The sequence below is a fragment of the Odocoileus virginianus genome, chromosome 19, assembly GCF_023699985.2.
Source record: "Odocoileus virginianus isolate 20LAN1187 ecotype Illinois chromosome 19, Ovbor_1.2, whole genome shotgun sequence".
NCBI classification, from domain to species: Eukaryota; Metazoa; Chordata; class Mammalia; order Artiodactyla; family Cervidae; genus Odocoileus; species Odocoileus virginianus.
Genome location: NC_069692.1, coordinates 26,383,309 through 26,404,158, shown reverse-complemented (window position 1 = coordinate 26,404,158; position 20,850 = coordinate 26,383,309). Strand labels below are relative to the sequence as shown.

The 20,850-nt window shown below is 37.0% G+C and overlaps 1 protein-coding gene across 3 annotated transcripts in view; it reads right to left on the bottom strand.

Moving 5' to 3' along the window:
- The window catches only part of PDSS2 (decaprenyl diphosphate synthase subunit 2), a 254,362-nt gene that overhangs the window by 145,431 nt on the left and 88,081 nt on the right, over positions 1-20,850 (bottom strand). The window lies entirely within an intron of this gene.

The following is a 20,850-nucleotide window of genomic DNA, read 5'->3' as shown; positions in this document are numbered from 1 at the left end:
AACGTCAGAAATACTTTCTGAGATTAAATTTTTGTTTAAGTATCACAAAAGGTTGTCATATAAGAACTAAAGGGCAACATTAGAAAAAGAAAAAAAGACAGAAAATTATGCGTAACATATTATAAAGGGCTCAGTCAGTAAAGAATCCGCCTGCAATGTGGGAGACCTGGACTCTATTCCTGGATTGGGAACATCCCCTGGAGGAGGGCATGGCAACCCACTCTAGTATTCTTGCCTGGAAAATCACCATGGACAGAGAAGCCTGGCGGGCTATAGTCCATGGAGTCGCAGAGGACATGACTGAAAGACTAAGCAAAACATATTATAATAAATTAACACAACAATCTTCATGAGCACTAATCGAATAGGTTATACTAAAAAGTATACATAAATAACATACAAACAAAATTCTTGAATGTGGTAAAAATAGCAAAAAATTTTTATTAATTTTTACTGGAGTTTAGTTGATTTAAAATTTAACTAATACAGTTGTATTAGTTAAGTTATACATCAAAGTGAATCAGTTATACACACACACACATTCTATTTTTTAGATTCTAATCCCATATAGGTCATTACAGAATATTGAGAATTCCCTGTGCTATCCAGTAGGTTCTTATTAGTTTTCTAGTTTATATATGTAGTGTATATATGTCAATCCCAATCTCCCAATTTATCCCTCTTCCCCTTCCCCCTTTGGTAGCCATAAATTTGTCTTCTACATCTGTGACTTCATGTCTAAAAACAGGAAAATTTGTATTCTAATACTTCACTGACTTATTAAGACTTCCTTGCGTGACTTCTGAACAAAGAATTAATTTAAATTAAGTTAATATAGTCAAAATTAATGAGTTAGCCCATTACTTAAGAAAATTTTTACCCCTCATGCTTCCAAGTAAATTTTTAAAAGGGCCCCCTACTCTTTCATTAGTTTCGAAATAAGACATCTTCAGGCTTACTGCAAAAATAATAGTTACAGTTCTTTCTTTACTTATATTTTCTCCTTAATCCAGTAAGTGATCTTCAGCAGGTTAGAGAGGTTAATGATTTTTACAAAGAGGTTCTAATTTCCTAGACAAAAAGAAGTTAATTTAAGGTAATTAAGCTATACTATAGCAGAATCACATAATCAACAGAAATATCCAAAGCTCTTTATTATAATGTAACAATCTACTTAAAGCCTACAAACCTGAACTGTAGGGAGACTGGGAAGCATAGTATTTTGGAAGAAAATGTAAAATGGAGTGCTTTCCAAGTTTTTTGCTTTGAATTACAGATTTTAACTCATGCTAATGTGTGTGGGTGCTCAGTCGTGTCCGACTCTTTGCAACCCTATGGACTGTGGTCTGCCAGGTTTCTGTCAATGGTATTTTCCAGGCAATAATACTGGAGTGGGTTGCCAATTCCTCCTCCAGAGCATCTTTCCGACCAGGGATTGAACCTATGTCTCCTGCATTGGCAGGTGGATTCTTTACCACTAAGCCACCTGGGAAGCCCAACATAGGCTACTAGATCCTTAAACATGTTTTACCTGAGGTATATAATTAATAATATTAAAGAGAAGCTGTGAATTGGCTCCTAATTATAGAAAGGGAAAAGAGGAAGGTGAGGCTGTGTGTGTGTTTTTGTGTTTGGGGGGTTGAGCCTGTTTAGAAATGAAAAGCTATGGTCTAGTCAAAGCTATGGTTTTTCCAGTAGTCATGTATGGATGTGAGAGTTGGACTATACAGAAAGCTGAGTGCCGAAGAATTGATGCTTTTGAACTGTGGTGTTGGAGAAGACTCTTGAGAGTCCCTGGACTTCAAGGAGATCAAACCAGTCAATCCTAAAGGAAATCAGTCCTGAATATTCACTGGAAGGACTGATGCTGAAGCTGAAGCTCCAATACTTTGGCCAACCTGATGCAAAGAACTAACTCATTGGGAAAGACCCTGATGCTGGGAAAGACTGAAGGCAGGGGGAGAGAGGGACGACAGAGGATGAGATGGTTGGATGGCATCAATGATTCAAGGGACATGAGTTTGAGCAAGCTCCTAGAGCTGGTGATGGACAGGAAGGCCTGGTGCACTGCAGTCCATGGGGTTGCAAAGAGTAGGACATGACTGAGCAACTGAACTGAGGAATGAAAGATATGAGGGTAACACTTAACAACTTAAAACTTAAAACTTAAGTTGTGAGTTTTGAGACAATGGGTCAGGCTGAAGAAATAGTCCTGGCACAGTTCTGATAACACACCTTCCATAAACTTCTCAGAGAGGAGACCTTTCACAGAGGACACGTACATCATCATCATCATCAAAATACAATAGCAGCAGCAACAACAACGAATCCTTACACAGAACCTCACAATATATGCCAGGAACTGTTCTAAGTATTTTACTATATATTGATCAAATTAATTCACAACAACTGCATGAGGAAGGTACCACAATTATTTTGATTTTAGAGACAAAGAGAATGAGGCAAACAGAGAGATCATGCAACTTGCCCAAGATACCGAAGACAGCAAGCCTTAGAACCCTGATAGGGCCAGGATTTGAATCCAAGCCACCTGGCTCGAGTCTATATACATGTTTATCCATTATGCTATAGCGACTCTCCATCTGCTTCATTTCATTCATACACCAACTATTTATTGAGTCAGTAGAATACTGACTGCTTTAGAACCAGGTCTGAAAAATCCTTCTGCCATTTATTAGTTGCATGACTCAGACTATCACTTTTTCTGTAAAATGAGGTTAAACGACACCTGTTTCCTGTAGTCACTGTGTGGAAGAGACAACATGAGTAAACCATATACCACTGTGGAAGCACATGGAAGGTGATAAGGTAGTCAGAAAACTACAATCTCTCTCCTTATTACTTTTTTGCCATGTATTTTTCTTAATTCTTATATCTTTACAACCCCTTGGGCTACAGCCTGCCAGGCCCCTCTGTCCATGGAATTCTCCAGGGAAGAATACTAGAGTGGGTAGCCATTCCCTTCTCCAGGGGATCTTCCTGACCCAGGGACTGAACCTGGGTCTCCTGCACTGCAGGCAGATTCTTCACCTTTTGAGCTACCGACAATTTCCTGTATTGTTTCTTCTTCTACTCCCCAAAATAACAAAAGTTAAGGAGTTCTTCCTTCTATGAGCCTGAAACATCATATATGGCTGAAACACATTCTACTTTCAGAAAGCACTACCGAAAAGGTCAGGAAAAGAGACTCTAGTGGACCAACTGACAGAAATCAAGAGAGCAGTCAGAAAAGCATACCTTCTAAGCATCAATTTTCACACAAGACAATAGTTGATAATCCAAAGAACAGGTTAACAGTTTGAGTAAATTAAATGTTTCCAAAACACCACTTCTTTAAATTCACTTCATTAACAGCCTTAAAAAAAAAGTAATAAGATAATTTGATAATATCCACTACTCAAAATTAAGCTCACAACAAAAATAAGAAATTTAGCGCCTGAGCATAAAAAAGCCCCTAGCATTCTAAATTTGCAGAGATAATGTTTCATATAATCCAGGTCATATTTTCACCTGGAACACTACAATTTATTCTGAGTGCCTCTCTAGGAGAAATACCAACAAGCTGGAACATATCCAGAAGATCATGAAATCATTTACTGCCACACGCTTGGCTGACCAAAAAAAAAAAAAAGAATGCTAGCTTGGAGAATAGTAAAGATGGTGTTCTCAAATTTATGCAGCCAAAAATGTAGTAAATGCTTACCATAAGTCAGGCACAGTGCTAGACAGACAGTGGAGAACATAATGACATACACTGGTGTGTTGTGATCTCCCTTCGTGTGGATTATACAATCTGGATTTAAAATAATAATAAAATGTGGCATCAGCTACTTTGGGATATGAACAAGGGCAACCAACATAAGTGGGGTGAAGGAGTGGTGAGAGAGACCTCCCTGAGACCTAAAGAATGAGAGGGAAGGAGTCACAAGATCTGAAGCAAGGAGGGTAAGTAAAAAAAGAGTGTTTTAGAGACAACATGTGTGAAGGTTCAGAGGAGAGGGAGAAGGACACAACTGTCCCCAGAACCAACAGCACAGGAACCCAGAGTGTGTGACGGGGAGGGTCGGGAGAACTAAAGCTGGAGGAGTACGTGATGACTGTCTGCTCATCTGAAAGGGTACCATATGGACAGAAGACAGGCTTGGTAAGTATTACTTTAGAGACTGACACCAATAGATAGAAAATACAGCTGGTGAATTTTGGCTTCACGTGAAGAAATTAAAGAACAGAGGAGCCTCTACTGATGCTGAGTCCCTTGTGGATAAAGATCTTCAAGAAGCTGCACAGCCCCTGACACAGCACATCAAAGGGAAGCCTGCATGACCTGACATCTGTTTTTTTTTCCCCCTGCTCTGTGATTCTTTATGATTTCACTTTACTACATGTAATTATTGAATACTCTTCCCTGGGGCTCAGATGGTAAAGAACCTGCCTGTAATGCGGGAGACCTGGCTTGGGAAGATCCCCTGGAGGAGGGCATAGTAACCCACTCCAGTATTCTTGCCTGGAGAATTCCCATGGACAGAGGAATCTGGCGGGCTACAGTCCATGGGGTCGCAAAGAGACAGCCATGACTGGGTGACTAAGGAGTTTACTTTTCTTTAACTGCAATATGTATAATAAGTATAAAAATTGGGAGAAATCATTAACATCATCAAAGTGTCATAAATGAAAGCAATATTTAGTCCCTTGTAATCTGTATCACTAAAATTCTATAGAATTATTTTCCTTTTGCTTATATATATATATATATATTTAAACCTTCATCATTCATTAAACTAATATAGACCAAATACCTTCCATTCATTAAGCACAGATGCCATGATGAGCAAAACCAGGCAAAGAGCTTGTGAAGCTTACAAACTGATGCTAGAGACTGGTAATAATGAAAGAATCACAAATAAATGTAAAATTACAATGCTAATAATGCCATAGAGTTAAAAAGAGATGATACTCTGAAAGCTTACAACTGGAAACTAGCCTAGCCAGGAAAGTCAGAGGCTTCCTGAGGAAATGATGACTGAGTTGACATCCAAAGGAAGAACGATATAAAAGAGGGGTGTGGAAAGAGAAGAGGTAAGGGGAGTGTCTTCAGAGCAAAAGAATGAGCACATGCAAAGCGGAGAACACTGAACAAATGAGGCTAGAAATAAACAGTGACTCGACCACACAGGTCAAACAGGCTGTGATCAGACATTAGCTCTTTATCCAAAGAGCAATGTGAAACCACTGCAGTAACTTAAGCATCTGGTCCTGTAATCAGATATTTTAAAAAATATACAAAAAATGTCTTCCCTCATCAGTGTGGAAAAGTGACTAGTGGGTGTGCTGGCAGTGGGGGAACAAAGTGGATATGAGGAGATCAGTTGAGACGCTTTTGCGGTAGACAATGAGAAATACGGAGGTAGTAGCCTGGTGGACAAACTAGAAATGAACCAAATCTAAAACAGTATTTTGATCAATTTAAACATATGTCAGATACTATGTAGTCCTGGGAAATTAGCTACTATAGACATATCACTAATTTTAAATAACATCATTCTGAAAAGTCTGTAAGTTGAATTTTGGGGGGAGGAATTTGGCCTTCTTCAAAATTCTGCTATAGAACTACAACAGATCAATAATTAATACTAATATCCTAGTAGCTTTATAATTTCAGGGAAATAAGGATTTTACAGGTGAACTTTGTGCAACACAATCGTATGGCCTTCTCACATCATTGTTTCTGTGGTTAACTGCAGTTCCCACTGCATCATCCTATCTTTCCGTAACTATTAACTATTTTAAATCCTCAAATGACAGCTATGGAATCTTTCCATACCCTCTCAAATTCCACTGTTTCAACACATATATATATATATACTATGAGGAATACAAAGAAATGAGGTCTAATAAAAGAGCTGTTAATGATGTGTTTCAAAAATGGTTAAATTGAAAAAAAAAAGTGGCTAAATTGCATAACATAAGAACAGATAACAGACAGTAGAGTATCAATAAGCTATCTATACACAAAGGAAGAAAGAAAACGGCTTCTTGTTAGAGGTGCCCCGCACAGTGGAGACAGACTTCAGACTGAGCCTTAAAGATGGGCAAATTTTCCTGAGCAGAGAATGGAGCGAGGAGAGGGATGGAGTTATTGGAATGGAAAGAATGGTACTTTGGGAGAAAGGAGTGGGTTAGAGTGATAGCCGGGAAAAGAATGGGAAGCAGGTTCAGGATCCATGGGGCTAATCATCTGGGCAATGTGTGGAGGTGAACAAGCCCAGGAGACAACCTAAAGAGTGAGGTGCCTTGAGAGGTTCAGACTCAGGACTTTATTCTGCAGGCAATCTGAAGGCATGGATGGTTTGTCAGCAAGGGACTAACATGATTAGGGCTAAGACTAAAACTGCTACTTGGGGCCCAATACTGTCACTCTGGCAATAGTGTGGTGTTGGGTGCAGGGGAAAGGAGAGGGAAGATTAGTTAGGAGGAGCTTCTTCCAGTGTTCCAGGTGGGAGATAATGAGGGCCTAAATTAGGGTAGGAGCAGCAGGGAAGGTTTTCAAGAAAACCTGAATGATGGCAGCAGCATGGCGGGGGGTCAGGTTAGTCTGGCCAACCCTCTGCAAGAGCGAGACATCAGAAAGGGACCAGGGAGCAAATACAGGGCTGAATTTAAGATTCACACATGTCTGCTGGAAGTGATGATGCTAGCATTAGCAAGGACTGGAAAGACAAGGAGTGTTAATGGGGAATTAATGAGTTTGCTTTTGGACATGTTAACTTTGAATGCAAGAAGGACTTCCAGATGGAGATGCCCAGCAGGCACCTGGAAATGCTGTGGATAAAGATTTGGGAAGCATCTTCATAGAGGTGATAGCTAAAGCAGTAGGAGTTGATGGATGAGTTTTGGGAGCGGGAGAGAAAGAAGAAGAAAGGGGAAGGGAAAAGGGGAAAGGAAGACATGAGAAGAGAAAAGGAATTTTAGAGAATTCCTATATATGTAAGGAACTGAGGAAGGATGAGTGTGAGCCACAGGAAGGAACAGAGCATGTCCACAGATAAAAGGGGTCTCCACAGACACCCAGAAGAAAAAGTGAACATAAACGCACAATGGAAGCAGAGAACGATGAGTGTGCAGTGTACAGAACCTGGGATGAGGCAGCTGCCTCTTCTATGGGCTTTTTATTATAAACTTCTAGCCTGGCACTTAATGCACTGAATAATAAAAATGTTATTGAATGACACAGCTACAACATACTATAAACATGCTATAATGCCAGGCACATGCTAATTTATATACGTACATTCTTATTCTCACAAAAACCATGTACAAGAACTAGCAATATCATTTTACAGATGAGGAAAATTAGCAAGCAGGCTTAGAAAAGCTAAACAATAGCTATTCAATTATTAATTTAAGTGCCAAGATTTAGATATAATTTTCAGTCTTGCTATTTGATTATGTATTTTGTTCTAAGGTACTCCTCACAAGGCTGTGAGAATCTTAAGGGCCCTCAGGCTTAGTCATCTTTGTATGCTCTGCACCCAGCAGAGTAACTGATACAGAATAAGTCTCAAAAAATGCAAGATGAGAGAGCAAATAACTTCCAAGAAGTAGAGCAGCAGACAACATCTTACCATCTTACCCAAATAGACCTATTAGTAGTCTCAACCTTACTCATCTCTCCTATTATCCATTTGCTACACTGAACCAGGGGGCTTCCCAGGTGGTGCTAGTAGTAAAGAACCTGCTTGCCAATGCAGGAGACCTAAGAGACATGGGTTCGATCCCTGGGTTGAGAAGATTCCCTGGAGGAGGGCATGGCAACCCAGTCCAGTATTCTTGCCTGGAGGATCCCACGGACAGAGGAGCCATAGGGCCACAAAGATTCGGACACAACTGAGGAACTTAGCATGCACGCACACACACACACTGAACCTTGAGTTCAGCGTCTTGAGTCCCTCTTCCTAAATCCTAGCGGATTCTTTAAAAGTGACACACTGGAGAAGAGGACCGATGCACTACCACATGACATGCTGCGAGTTTAAGGCAATGTTGAAAAGTTACTGGATGTAAGAATCATGCCGTATCAAAGGACCTCTCTCTTAAGCTTTAAGCAGACAGAACTCAATATACTGGAGTGTTTAAGTGCTTTGTCTCTTCATTTAGGAGAACTTACCGAATTCACTACTGCAGCAGTACCTGTGAGAGGCTACACTCACTTTGAACAGAAGGTAGGGGTAGTTCCAGATGGCGAGCTAAGGTAGGATGGCAGAACGGGAGGAGAGAAAACCTAAGATTTATGTTCAAAAGTTCAGAATTCTAACTTATGCCAGTGACTCAAATCACAATCTTTTGGGAAACTGATAATCATATATTAAGGAAACAACTTATCAATGATAAGGGATCATCACCCTTGAGTTAGTTTGTGCACACATGTTCAGTCGCTAAGTCTCGACTCTTTTCCGACCCCATGGTAGCCTACCAGGGTCTTCTGTCCATGGGATTTCCTGGGCAAGAATACTGGAGTGAGTTGCCATTTCCTTCTCCAGGGGATCTTCCTGACCCAGGGATCAAACCTACATTTCCTGCTTGTCAGGCAGATTATTTACCGCTGAGCTACTGGGAAAGCGTTCTGTTAGCTCAAAGCATCTCAAAGTAAAACTGAATGGGAAAAATCAGAACTTCCCAGACCCCCACAAGTGGAAAAACTCCTTCCAGTGCTAAAATCTAGAGGTATAGAGTTTGTTTCACTATTTGACTACCTCACTTTAATATATCTAGTTCTAATAAATCAAGCCAGAAAATGTAAGCATAAAAGATGGGTGTCAAATCTAATATACATGAGGGAGATTGGTTATAAAGGTTTCTAATAATACTTGTGACTGTGACCCCTAGTCAAAAAAATTTTTAAGTTTATATACAGATAATTGAAGCAAAAAAACTGACTAGAAGATGTACATTTTTTTGCCAAAGAATCACAGGAATACCCTGATCTTCTCTATTATTCTTTTTTTTTAATGTTGACTATAGCCTGCTAAATTGCCTTTGTGACGTACTAATGAGTTCTAACCTGCAGTTTTTTGAAAAAGTGTTTTAAGTCATGTATAGTATGTGATATATTAAGTTAAAAGAACTAGAAGTAAAGGTAAAATTAAATAGGAATAGAATTACCATTATGTAAAAATAAAATCTGTGCAAACACTAGAAGAAATTTAATGTTGCAACAAAGCACTGAACAAATTTTAATGATATGGGAAAATACTTAAAATGTTAAAGAAAAGATAAAGTTATAAAACTATAAATATAACATGATCCCAATTATGTTTCAATATATGCACATATGTATATAATAAACAAGGCCATGAACTAAGAATAAATATGATAAAACATCAACATTTTATTTTAATTCAAGTAGAGTTGATTACAATGCTGTGTTAGTTTCTGGTAGATATCAAATTTATATATATATATTCTTTTTCATATTCTTTTCCATTATGGTTTGCTATAGGATATTAAACATAGTTCCCTGTGCTATAAGTAGGGCTTTGTTGTTTATCTATTTTATATACAGTAGTTTGTATCTGCTAATCCCAAACTCCTAATTTATCCTTCTCCAACCCCTTTCCTGTTTAGTAACCATGTTTGTTTTCTAAAACAGTAACATTTAAAATCTGAGTGTCATTATATTGGTATTTAATACATAAAGTGTCCACGTATTTTTTAGTGTGTTTAAAATATTTTATTTAAAAAATGAAGAGAAAAAATAGGAAGAAAATGCCTCTAAATGGTGACAAGTGTTAATCAATGGATTTTCAGATTAAGGGTGATTTACATATTTTCCAAATTGCATAAGAGCACAGATCTCTTTGTAAGTCTGGAGAAAAAGATAACTATTTTTAAAATATCAGAATATTAAAAAGGCAAATGGCTTACTATATTACAGCTGTAATTCTCACTTGAAGAAAAAATTTAACTCACCTTTAATGAACCCCAAAGTTCTATCTAGATGTCTTTTGGGTTCTTATATTTCACTTTTAATTTCTCTAAGGTTTAGCTATAAGGCCAAAGTTTAAATGGTATCAAAGTGATGTTAAATATGTATATATATATAATATATATGACTAGTAATTCAGTGACAGTAATATTACTAAGTTGTAAAAGAAAAACATTAGCACTCATGAAAATTGTCTTAAAGCACTCTAATTTGAAGGAGACTAAAAATAGTCTGCATGTCACAGATTTTTATACAAAATTAGCAGACAAGCTGGAGGTTAATATCCATTGACAAAATGACCCAAATTGTATTATTCCTGCCATATCTATCCTGAGACTAAAATGCTCTAGACTTGAAACAACATTAGGGCCTGAGGTGACCAGTCTTGAGAGTCTGGGAGCTCTAGCAGCCAGTGACATGGCTCGAGGGCCACAGGCACATCCCACCCGCATTAATCCCCAAGAGACAGCAGGGCCAAGGAACTGCCTCAACAAAGCTCTCGCAAGGCGGCAATTAGATTTGATGGGCATGTGGCAGAAGGCAGGCAATGCAAAGAAAGGAAGAGAGAAGAGAAAGTAGAACAGGTATTGGGCATAGGAGTTGTCGAACAGAGGGGAAATCAAACAGAGCTTTTTAGAAATCGTTAACAAATGAACACCAGCAGTTTAACAAAATATGACTGAAATAAAAAACAAATAAAATAATGCTAACAATCAAGTTTGCAGCAAGATATAAGCTGGCCGCCTTAGAATTAAACTATCACTAAGGGGAGAAAAAAAATCAACAAAGATTTCTGAACTCAAATGATAACTAAAGATTTATTTTAAAATACTAACATAGTAAAACAGGTCATTAAAAAATATTTCAGTCACACTGAAAACTCCATTAAAATGATCTCACACAAGTTTTACACACAGACCCCTTTTGTTCACATTAGAAAAAAATCAATTTAGTGTTGAAGCAAAGGGGTAGAAAAACCAAGTGCTGGAATATAGGCATCATTACACTATTCCGACAAATGAGACTCACACCACCACTCAAGCAGTGACACTGGCTAAGAGCTGACCTGCTGTGAATCACACCTCCCACTATCAGAGTCCTCCTGTGTAGGGAATTAATCAACCAAATGTGAATAAGTGTTCCCTTAGTGCTCAGTGCTTTTCTCAACTTGAAGTCCTGACTTCAACAGACTCTGACACTCAAATCCAAGGGAACTGCTGTCAGACTAATCCTGTATAATTTGGTGGGGGGGGGGGGGGGGGGTTTTACTTGGGTAAAAGTACATTTTTATCAAAAAGAATATCTCAATGTAAGTAATAAGTATTTGTTTAATACTTGGTGGGTCAGTCCTACTAGCTAATGAAGGTGGTTCAGTTGTGCAAAATTTAGACTATTTGCCTTAGGACAAGTTGATAAAGACAAAAAGAGAAGGTCATTCAATTGGCTTTACACAACATACTATTAAGAGGCTAAAGCCAATGTAGAAGCTACAACAGGAGATGGATGAATCCCGTAAAAATAAGCAAATTGAAAAAAATTATAAAACATAAAAACATAAAAAAATAAAAAAATAAAATACATAAAAAAACATAAAAAAAATAGGTAATACATCAAAGGCAAACTGAAGTGGGAATGGGGCAGGGACAGAAACCATCACGGGTTTTAGCTGGAGAAATCACTCTTTAAAAAAATGAACAAAAAAAAAAATTAAAACCTAAAACTGTATTATAGCAGTATGATGGTTCAGAAATCAAGTGCAATTTTTTTTTGGTTTTGCTTTTTATTTTTTAAATTATTTTTTTTATTGAAGGATAACTGCTTTACAGAATTTTCTTGTTTTCTGTCAAACCTCAACACAAGTGCAAAATTTTTAGGAAAAACTCATTAATTTTTCAAAAATCAACACTGAAATCAAGGTACAGGAGACTAAAACATGGGAGAATTAGAAGTGATAGGTGCAGGACACACACTGCTCGCGTTCATCTTCCACAGAAAAACTTTCACCATGAAAGACTGCATGTTTGGTTTCCCAAGTTAAAATCTATTAGCTCTCAAAATTCCAAATATTGCTACCCAAATAACAATAAGGCCTTATAAATATTTAAAATAGCCACCAAAAGAGGTAGTAAAGGACAATCATTACCATAATAGTGGCATGTCTCAAATTATAGGTGTCAATAGGGAAACATGATTCGATTTCTTAAAGTTTCATTTACATGGTATTAATTAATAGATGGCACCTACTAAACTAAGACAGAGAGACACTTGGAATAAATTACACACATGTTACTCTAGCCAATTTAATCCTCAAAGAACGTAACACTTGCTCTACTCTAGCAGGTCAAAAGGTTCTGGGAAGACATCCCTCATTTACCAGATGGCCAGCAAGTGACCGAGAGGCAGACTGTCTCATCCACCCTGGTATATTCTTAAGCCTTCATGGTGCCAGCTCATCTAACATGACAACAATCTTAGGAGGTGGTAGTTTTCCTCATTTTATTGATGAAGATATTAAGGCTCAAATTTATTTTTTACACATCAATGATTAACACTGATAAACTACATATTTGTATTCATTTATTTATTGTCTTCCTTGACTAGAATAGAAGCATATTACAGCACATTTAGTTGTCCACAGTTTTATCTCCAGTGCTTAGAATCCTGCCTGGCACACATAGACATTCAACAAATACTTGTGGATGAATTAATAAGGTAATCTGCCCAAAATTATATAGCCAATAAATGAAGGACCTGGGGTTCAATTCAGATGTCTGCTTCCAAAGCCAGCCTACAGAAATAATGATCACAGCAATAACACACAGAGTAAAAATGGGCAATAGCCTGAATTAGAGCTCAGAAAGGACCTTACAGGTAAAAGATGTGAAAAAAATTTTAAAGTTGATTTCTCTTAAGCACTTCCCTGAAACTTCTCTTGATTACTGGCTGGTGCACTTATAGCTAGACAAGTTTGGGTGCTGCCTTCTGCTTACATGCAAGTTCAACAAGACTCCCAAGTAGAACAGAGCAGAGGATGTGCGGTCCATTAAACACAGAGCCATGGGAAGCCTTGAATAGCCCCCATTCAAAGGAGGCTGAGAAAAGTTGGCACTGCAGTGAAAATACAGTCCAGGTTAAAACCCACAACTAAAAAACAACAACAACAAAAATTCACACAGACTGCAGGAGCAGCCAGGGTCTACACCACAGCCAAGGAGTCTTACACTGAAAGTAGGATCTGCACAGGCCTGCTTGTGGCATGTGGCGCTGCACCCTTCTGGTGGCCTACAACAGTCAATCTGAAATACTCCACAAAATTATAACTTTTAGGGAAGGAGGAGATCACAGTTTTCATCATTCTTTACTGAATACCTTGGTTCCTTTCCTTGAAATTGGGCAAAATATACATTCCTCCATTGAAATATTTCACTGAGGACTACTTAGTTAAAAAAACAATTTATATACATTCTATGTTTTAATTTCTAGGAATATATTAAATAAGACAGGAAATTTATGGCTGAAGACTTTTTGTTCCCATTTTAATTTTATTTTAATTCATACTACAATAAAGGTAAAAGAAACTAAACACTGCTCATTGATACGCTAGGGACCCAATCTTGCAACTTTGTCCTAGAAAGGAAAAATCAATAGGCTCAACGCTAATATCTGTTGCAAAAACTATCCTCACACTTTAAATATATAAAAATGTATATTTATATGTATGTTTATATGTATGTATTTATTTACTTATTTCCTTACTTAAACCTCATACAAGGTTGTAAGGTACTATTCTTGATCCTGATTTTATGGATGAAGATACTGAGGCACAAAGAAGTTAAGTAATAAGTAACAAGTAGGGCCATAAGTAAGTGGTAGGGACCATGGTCACAAATACAAATTTTGTTTTAATGATGGCTTTAAAAAAGATACTGATGCTGAAAAAGTACTGAATTGAGCAAAGAGAGAGAAACTAGGGTAGATATGAAATTAAAGGGGCAAAAAATATTTTTTACTACATTAAAATTAAAAACAACCTTGATGAAAGTAATGGGACACTCTTCCCACAGTGCAAATACAGTTCCAAATCCTATGGATTTGAGGACAATGACAAAAGTGTGAAAACTCTGCCTCTGAGCACATGTGTCAAAAATCTAACAAATTTCAAAGACATATAACAGACACTTTGGTCCCCAAATGCAGGTGATGATTTCCCTTGGTATAAAGTTCTAGTGGGGTTATGTTAATAAGAACTGAGTTATCTGCATCACCTGATACCAAAAGTTCCCCCCTTTCTCCAAAAGTAGCCAGATAAATGCTAAATTTTGAGATCAGGTGAAGCCTGTGGCCAATATATTTCAGGACTGTTTTGTTCATGCACAGGTAAAAACCAGAAACTTATCAATAGGCTATTTAGGCCTATCAAAATGTTGGACTGTTTGGATGTGTTTCTCACCTTCACATATTGTGTATTTAAATCAAGGCCTGGTGAATGGTGCTAACTGCTGCATATTATTCAAGAGCTGAAAAGTACTTCAACCTAGACATAAAAAGCAGAGACATTACTTTGCCAACAAAAGTCCATCTGGCCAAAGCTATGGTTTTTCCAGTAGTCATGTATGAATGTGAGAGTTGGACTAAAAAGAAAGCTGAGTGCCAAATAACTGATGCTTTTGAACTGTGGTGTTGGAGAAGACTCTTGAGAGTCCCTTGGGCCGTAAGGAGATCAAACCAGTCAATCCTAAAGGAAATCAATCCTGAATATTCATTGGAAGGACTGATGCTGAAGCTGAAACACCAATACTTTCGCCACTTGATGTGATGAACTGACTCATTGGAAAAGTCCCTGATTCTGGGAAAGATTGCCGTGGGAGGAGAAGGGGATGACACAGGATGAGATGGTTGGATGGCATCACCGATGCAATGGAGATGAGTTTGAGTAAGCTCCAGGAATTGGTGATGGACAGGGAAGCCTGGTATGCTCCAGTCCATGGGGTTGCAAACAGTCGGACATGAATGAGCAACTGAACTGAACTGAAAAGTACTTCAAAATATTTTGTTGCTGTTGTTTAGTTATTAAGTCATGTCTAACTCTTTTGTGAGCCCACAGACTGTAGCCCACCCGGCTCCTTTGTTCATGGGATTTCCCAAGCAAGAATACTAGAGTGGGATGCCATTCCTTCTCCTGGGAATATTTCTGACCCAACGATGGAACATGAATCTCCTACATTGGTGGGAGGATTCTTTATCACTCAAGTCACCTGGGAAGTCTCGCTTCACAAAAGCACTTAACAAACCTGGGCCTTGTTCAATCTGGTCTCAAAAAGTGACATACTGTGCAAGCTTTTGCCTAGATAAAAATGATAGCTAAAATTCATAATCATTTAAGTGCATCTAAAAGGTCTAATGTTCCTATTCTTTCCAAAAAAGGTATTTTTCTCTATGTCCGCATTCTTTCAAAGTGTTCTTTAGTTAATTGTAGTGAAATGCAGTAATTTCCTACCAAACTGCATTAATAGAGTCATTTATTAATATACATTTCTGAAAAAAAAATACATTTCTGAAGTAAGCTTTCAGATGATAGAAGAATGTTTTCATATTTTTAGGAGATTTTTAGGAGATTGGGTTAATAAGCTAAGACTATTTGGTAAAGAAACTTGAGAATCACAGAAACCTGATTAACTTTGTCAATTCAGAGGCCTGCTGAGTTCCATTTCACAGAATCACAATTTTTAAATGTTGCTAAGAAATGCTTTTTCTATTAAAACATTCATAAGAATAAACAACAAAACAGTCATATTTTTCAAAAACAGCAGAAAATTAACCACAACAACAAGTTAGCATTGATAGTATGAGTATTTTTTTAAAGGTTTTTTAACTTTGTAAGAAAGGTCCACGACTGACCATCTTCTAATTTTTCAGTATCAGAGAAAATATTCACACAAGACTCAACTATAGTCAAACATTCCTCAGAGAATATTTAGAGGTCAATAACAGGAAAAACAGAATCATCTTAGTTTGGCAACAAGAGTTGAATACATGGAAAGGATTCCCTCCAATTTTTAATATATGAAAATCAGCAGATGATTCTAAAATTTTATTATTAAAATTATCTTTTATGAATATGTAATTTTGGTGCAACTTACTTTAATTACTCCACTTGTTTCATTTTGCTGCACAAGTTTTCAAAACTGGATAAAAAAAGCTATCATAATACATGGGCTCTGGTTATTCAGATGAACAACCAAACAAAACTGGAGATTAGCTGGTAATAAAAAGGATGGCAGTAGGGGTATACAGCATGTGAACAGCAGAAAGTGGTTTACAAACTATTTCTACCAGAAAAAAAATCAAACTGCTGGTTCATCTAGAGCAGTGATTCTCAGATGGGAGGCAATTTTCATCCCCCAGGAGACTCTGGCAACGTCTAGAGATATTTTTTGTCACAACTTGGTTTCTAAAGAGCAGAGGCCAGGTCTGCTGTTGAACATTCTACAACATAACTGATAGTCTCACATGACGAAGGACTACCAGCCAGCCCAACATGTCAATAGTGCCAAGGATGAGAACCCTGAATTTAGAGACTGTACTATGTATTTATAGGACTTATTTCATAGGATTATTATGAAGTTTAAATATAAACATTTAGCATGTAAAAAGCTAAGTATACTCTCTGGCACAACTATGTGCACAATATGCATCAGTTATTATTATTATCAGTATTATTACTGTTATCCACATAAGACAGAAATTTTTGCCTTTAGTGAAAGCTAGAACAGATGTAATCCTATTTTACCTGCCACAGTGTAAAAACATTAACAATAACTTTTAAGAAGTTGGAAAAAAAATTTTTTTTCAAAGAATATAGCAAACAAACTTCCTGAGTGTCTATGTAGACCCCAGGTTTACATAGACAAAACATGTGAATGTGCAGTCATTTGGGATTAAAAAAAATTAGTTCTAGTTTTATTTACAGTAAGAACAGTACAACATATCTCAATACTTCACTTCTTTCTTCCCTAGGGAGAATTCCCAGGAACATCAACTGACTTTATTTACAAAGTATTTTTTAGTAGCCACAATTTTAAAGCCAGAACCATTCTGTTTAAAGTCAAGTACTTCCCTCAGTAATTTTCATCATATCAGCTAATATGACAGCAATAACTAAACATTGTTAGTTTCTGTAACTACACTACAACTGCTTTTCCTTCCCAGATACCATGTTGTTATATGTCACCTCTTCAGGCTCCTTTTTATTGTTACTCTAGCAAAAAGTTTTTCTGAAGAAGTAAAGCCTTTACTTATATAAAGACAGGTGGCAGCCCTCAATAGAAAAGTGCTAACATTTTCTCGCCAGTGCTTGAAAATACCAAATTCTCAAATTAAGAGTCTCTCAATTTAATTCATGAAATCTTGAGCAAAATATCAGCCTAGAAATAATAAATGAATTTGACAAGAATTAATTTTAAGAAAATCACAGGAAATTTTTAAATGTACTCTTTCCATTCTTTTGCTCAGAAAAAAATGCTTATGACTTTAAAAGGTTGGAGAATTTAAGCAAACACTCGGTGGTTTTGGAAATGTAGTTTCCATGGCAACCAACATGGTCTTCTTTATATAGCATTATAAACAGATGGTAAAGAGTGGTCATGTTTGTTTCTTTGCCAGTATATCAATAAAACTGATGTAATACAGTATTGAATACACTTGAACTATTTTATAAATTTAATATACTAACCATGAGATCTAGTAATTTAGACAGATGAATATAATTAACTTGTATCTGGGTGGGTTTTTTTTCCCCCCTTTTTAATAAACACATGAGGATCTTGAACAGTGAAGTCACTATACTCCACAGAGTCAACAGTGTTTCTTGGCAAGACTTTGTGCAAATGTTTTCTCAGCACTTGCCATGCAGGGCATATCACCACAAATATGAATCTGATGAGGAGAAAATAATGCATTGAAATAATAAAAGTGGAACCACATCTGTAAATATATTCCTTGGCCATCTTTTCTTAAAGAACACACGAGAAATTAAGAAGCACAAAGAGTTTCTTTACAATAAACAACAGGTTGTAAAGCAAATAGCAAAACTGCTGTTTAAAAATCAGATCCATTTCATGTACAAAGTAATGCCTTCAGAAATGCAGGTGCTCTGAACTCCACTGATTTAACTGTAGTAACCCGCTAGGTACTATTTGCTAAAAAACTAATAAGCCAAGAAACTATAAATGTGATTAGTCTGGCAGTAAAAGTTTGAACAACCAATTCCTACATGAATCATCAACACTTTTGGGGCAGGGACTGTGTCTGGAAGGCAGTCAGTCAGAAGGGGCGTACACGAGGCCATGGCTTCACAGGGGCATTGGCACTCCTTGCTAACAGGCCCATCTTAGAGGCTTCTACATATTTTCCAAACAAGGCAAGGAATGCTTACATTAAGAAAACTGGGGACAATACCTACTATATATAATTATATAAACGGCTATTTAATTACACTTATAAAATAACATTTGGTAAATGTATCTCTGCTACATTTTCCCTCTCATGTATCTATCCATAAATCTGATAAATTTTATCATTTATAAATTCTTCCTATGATTCTCACATCACAGCAAGTTTATTGGAAATGAGATATTTCATTTTACAGAACAACCCCTGATGGAAATACAAAAAAGGGGTATGCATATTTATGAAAGGAGTGAATTTTAAATGATGCACCATGGTTTAAAGGAAAAACAAAAAAAATTCAAAATTTTTTAAAACTGGTAGAAACTGTCCCCAATTTATATTTGAATCAAACCTAGGAAAAATTTTAAAAATTATGTATCTTGGATAAGCTACAGTGAACTCCACAGTCTATTAAAAACTGTTCCCATTACACAATTCTGGGGAATTATTTAAATCTGGAGAACTCAGGAAAGAGTGTCCTTCCTCATATGAAGCTGGAGAGTCTCCATCAAGGTATCAAGCTCACCTACCCAAAAAACATGCCTACCTACATACAGTGAGGGATCACTATCTGAGTGACAATGTAATCAGAAGCCCTTTTCAAAGGATTTTCAGTTTGCCTTCTATAGTACATGAAGTGCGGGAGAGTACCTGCAAAGTTTTAGATATAACAATACCCATATTCTAGCATACGCCAATTTATAGCCAGAAGCTCCAGGGGTGGGGCTCAGGCATTGGTAGATTAAAAACACTCCTCAGGTATTATTTTAATATGCAACCAGCATTAAAAACACACACACCACCCCAGTGTGTGTTTGCGTGTGTTTAGCCACTCAGCTGTGTCTGACTCTTTGCAACGCCATGACTGCAGCCCGCCAGGCTCCTCTGTCCATTGGATTACCCAGGCAAGAATTCTGGGGTGGGCTGCCATTTCTTCCTCCAGAGGACCTTCCGGACTCAGGGATCAAACCTGTGTCTCTTGCGGAGCCTGCACTGGCAGGCAGATTCTTTACCACTACCACCCCCTGGGAAGCAGAGACTATGATGCACATTTCTCTTTACCCACGGTGAGAAAGAAATCTCAAATCACCACTCTCATTTTCAGGATACACAGTTTAGAGTTATATTTCCTACCCACAGATAGGAACAAGACTAAAGAACAGGCATTGCTGGACTGATTTATTTGATGTGGTAAATTTTATTATGAAGGAGTTCAACAAAACACAAAACCAAGGTGTGAAAAACCTTTTCCCGAGAACTATCCCAGATAGTAATGTTTATCTCTTAAAAAGACTATCATTATGAAGAAGACTTTTGAATGGTGATTTTATTTTCACTCCTTTTGGCACATACCCTGTGTCTGAGCTAGTTACAATGTATTCTTCATCTTCAAAAGTCAGAAAATAAGTGCCTTCTGGATTTCTAGTGCACTTAACACATTTTCTGAAGAACTGATTTAAATGATCAGCAGTGTAATTCTCACTTATTACTTCAAAAATAAAATATTCTCTGTTTTAAGAATGACCTTTAAACTATCACCAACAGCAGTGAAAATTCAGGTGTTTGAAGAAGGAAAAGCTGCACAAGAATGATGCCATTTACCTTTTCCTGAGTATGTATATATATATATATATATATATATAAATAAACAATTTAAAGAAATTTGTTAGTATGCTATCCCCAAAAGACAGTAGCAATGAAAGCCATGAATCAAAAATATTATTTCAAGCGAGATACTCCTAGTAAAATTCTACCATGTAGAAAAATGCAAAGGTTGGTAAATTGTGATAGTAATTTTTTATATATATTATTTTTTCTTTTAAAGTATTTGTAAGAAGACTAATTACTTTTTGCTTGCTATGAAATATCAAACAGAAATAAAACAACTACCAACTCTCTGAACTGTCAGTGATAGTAAATAGAGAAGAGAAGTGGAGTTAAGTATTCTCAGAGGACAAACCATGATAATACAAGGGTCTTGGAGTCTATTTCTACATTTTTGTTTGTTTTTTTACATTTCCACAGGCTATTAAAATTTCCACAAGTCATTTATTCTTTCCTTGAGGAACTTTATTTGGCTATTTGTGTGTCTGGTGCTATTAACTCATCGTAATTTTATATCAAATTCTCATAATATAACATGATTGAGGTTTAATTCCCCCCAAAATTCAAAACACACAAAACAGGAAAAAATATCACCCTAATGCATTTGGGAAGAAACAACCTATTAAAGGGAATATGTGTGTCTGGCAGAATTCTAGAGATGACAGAAAACAAGAGGAAACAACATTTCTTAATGTTATTTAAACACACACACAGGAGACAGGGAGATGCGCTAGCACAAAGAATCAACAGGAACTCCAGTCTTCCTGCACATAGAATAGAGCTTCATTAACAAT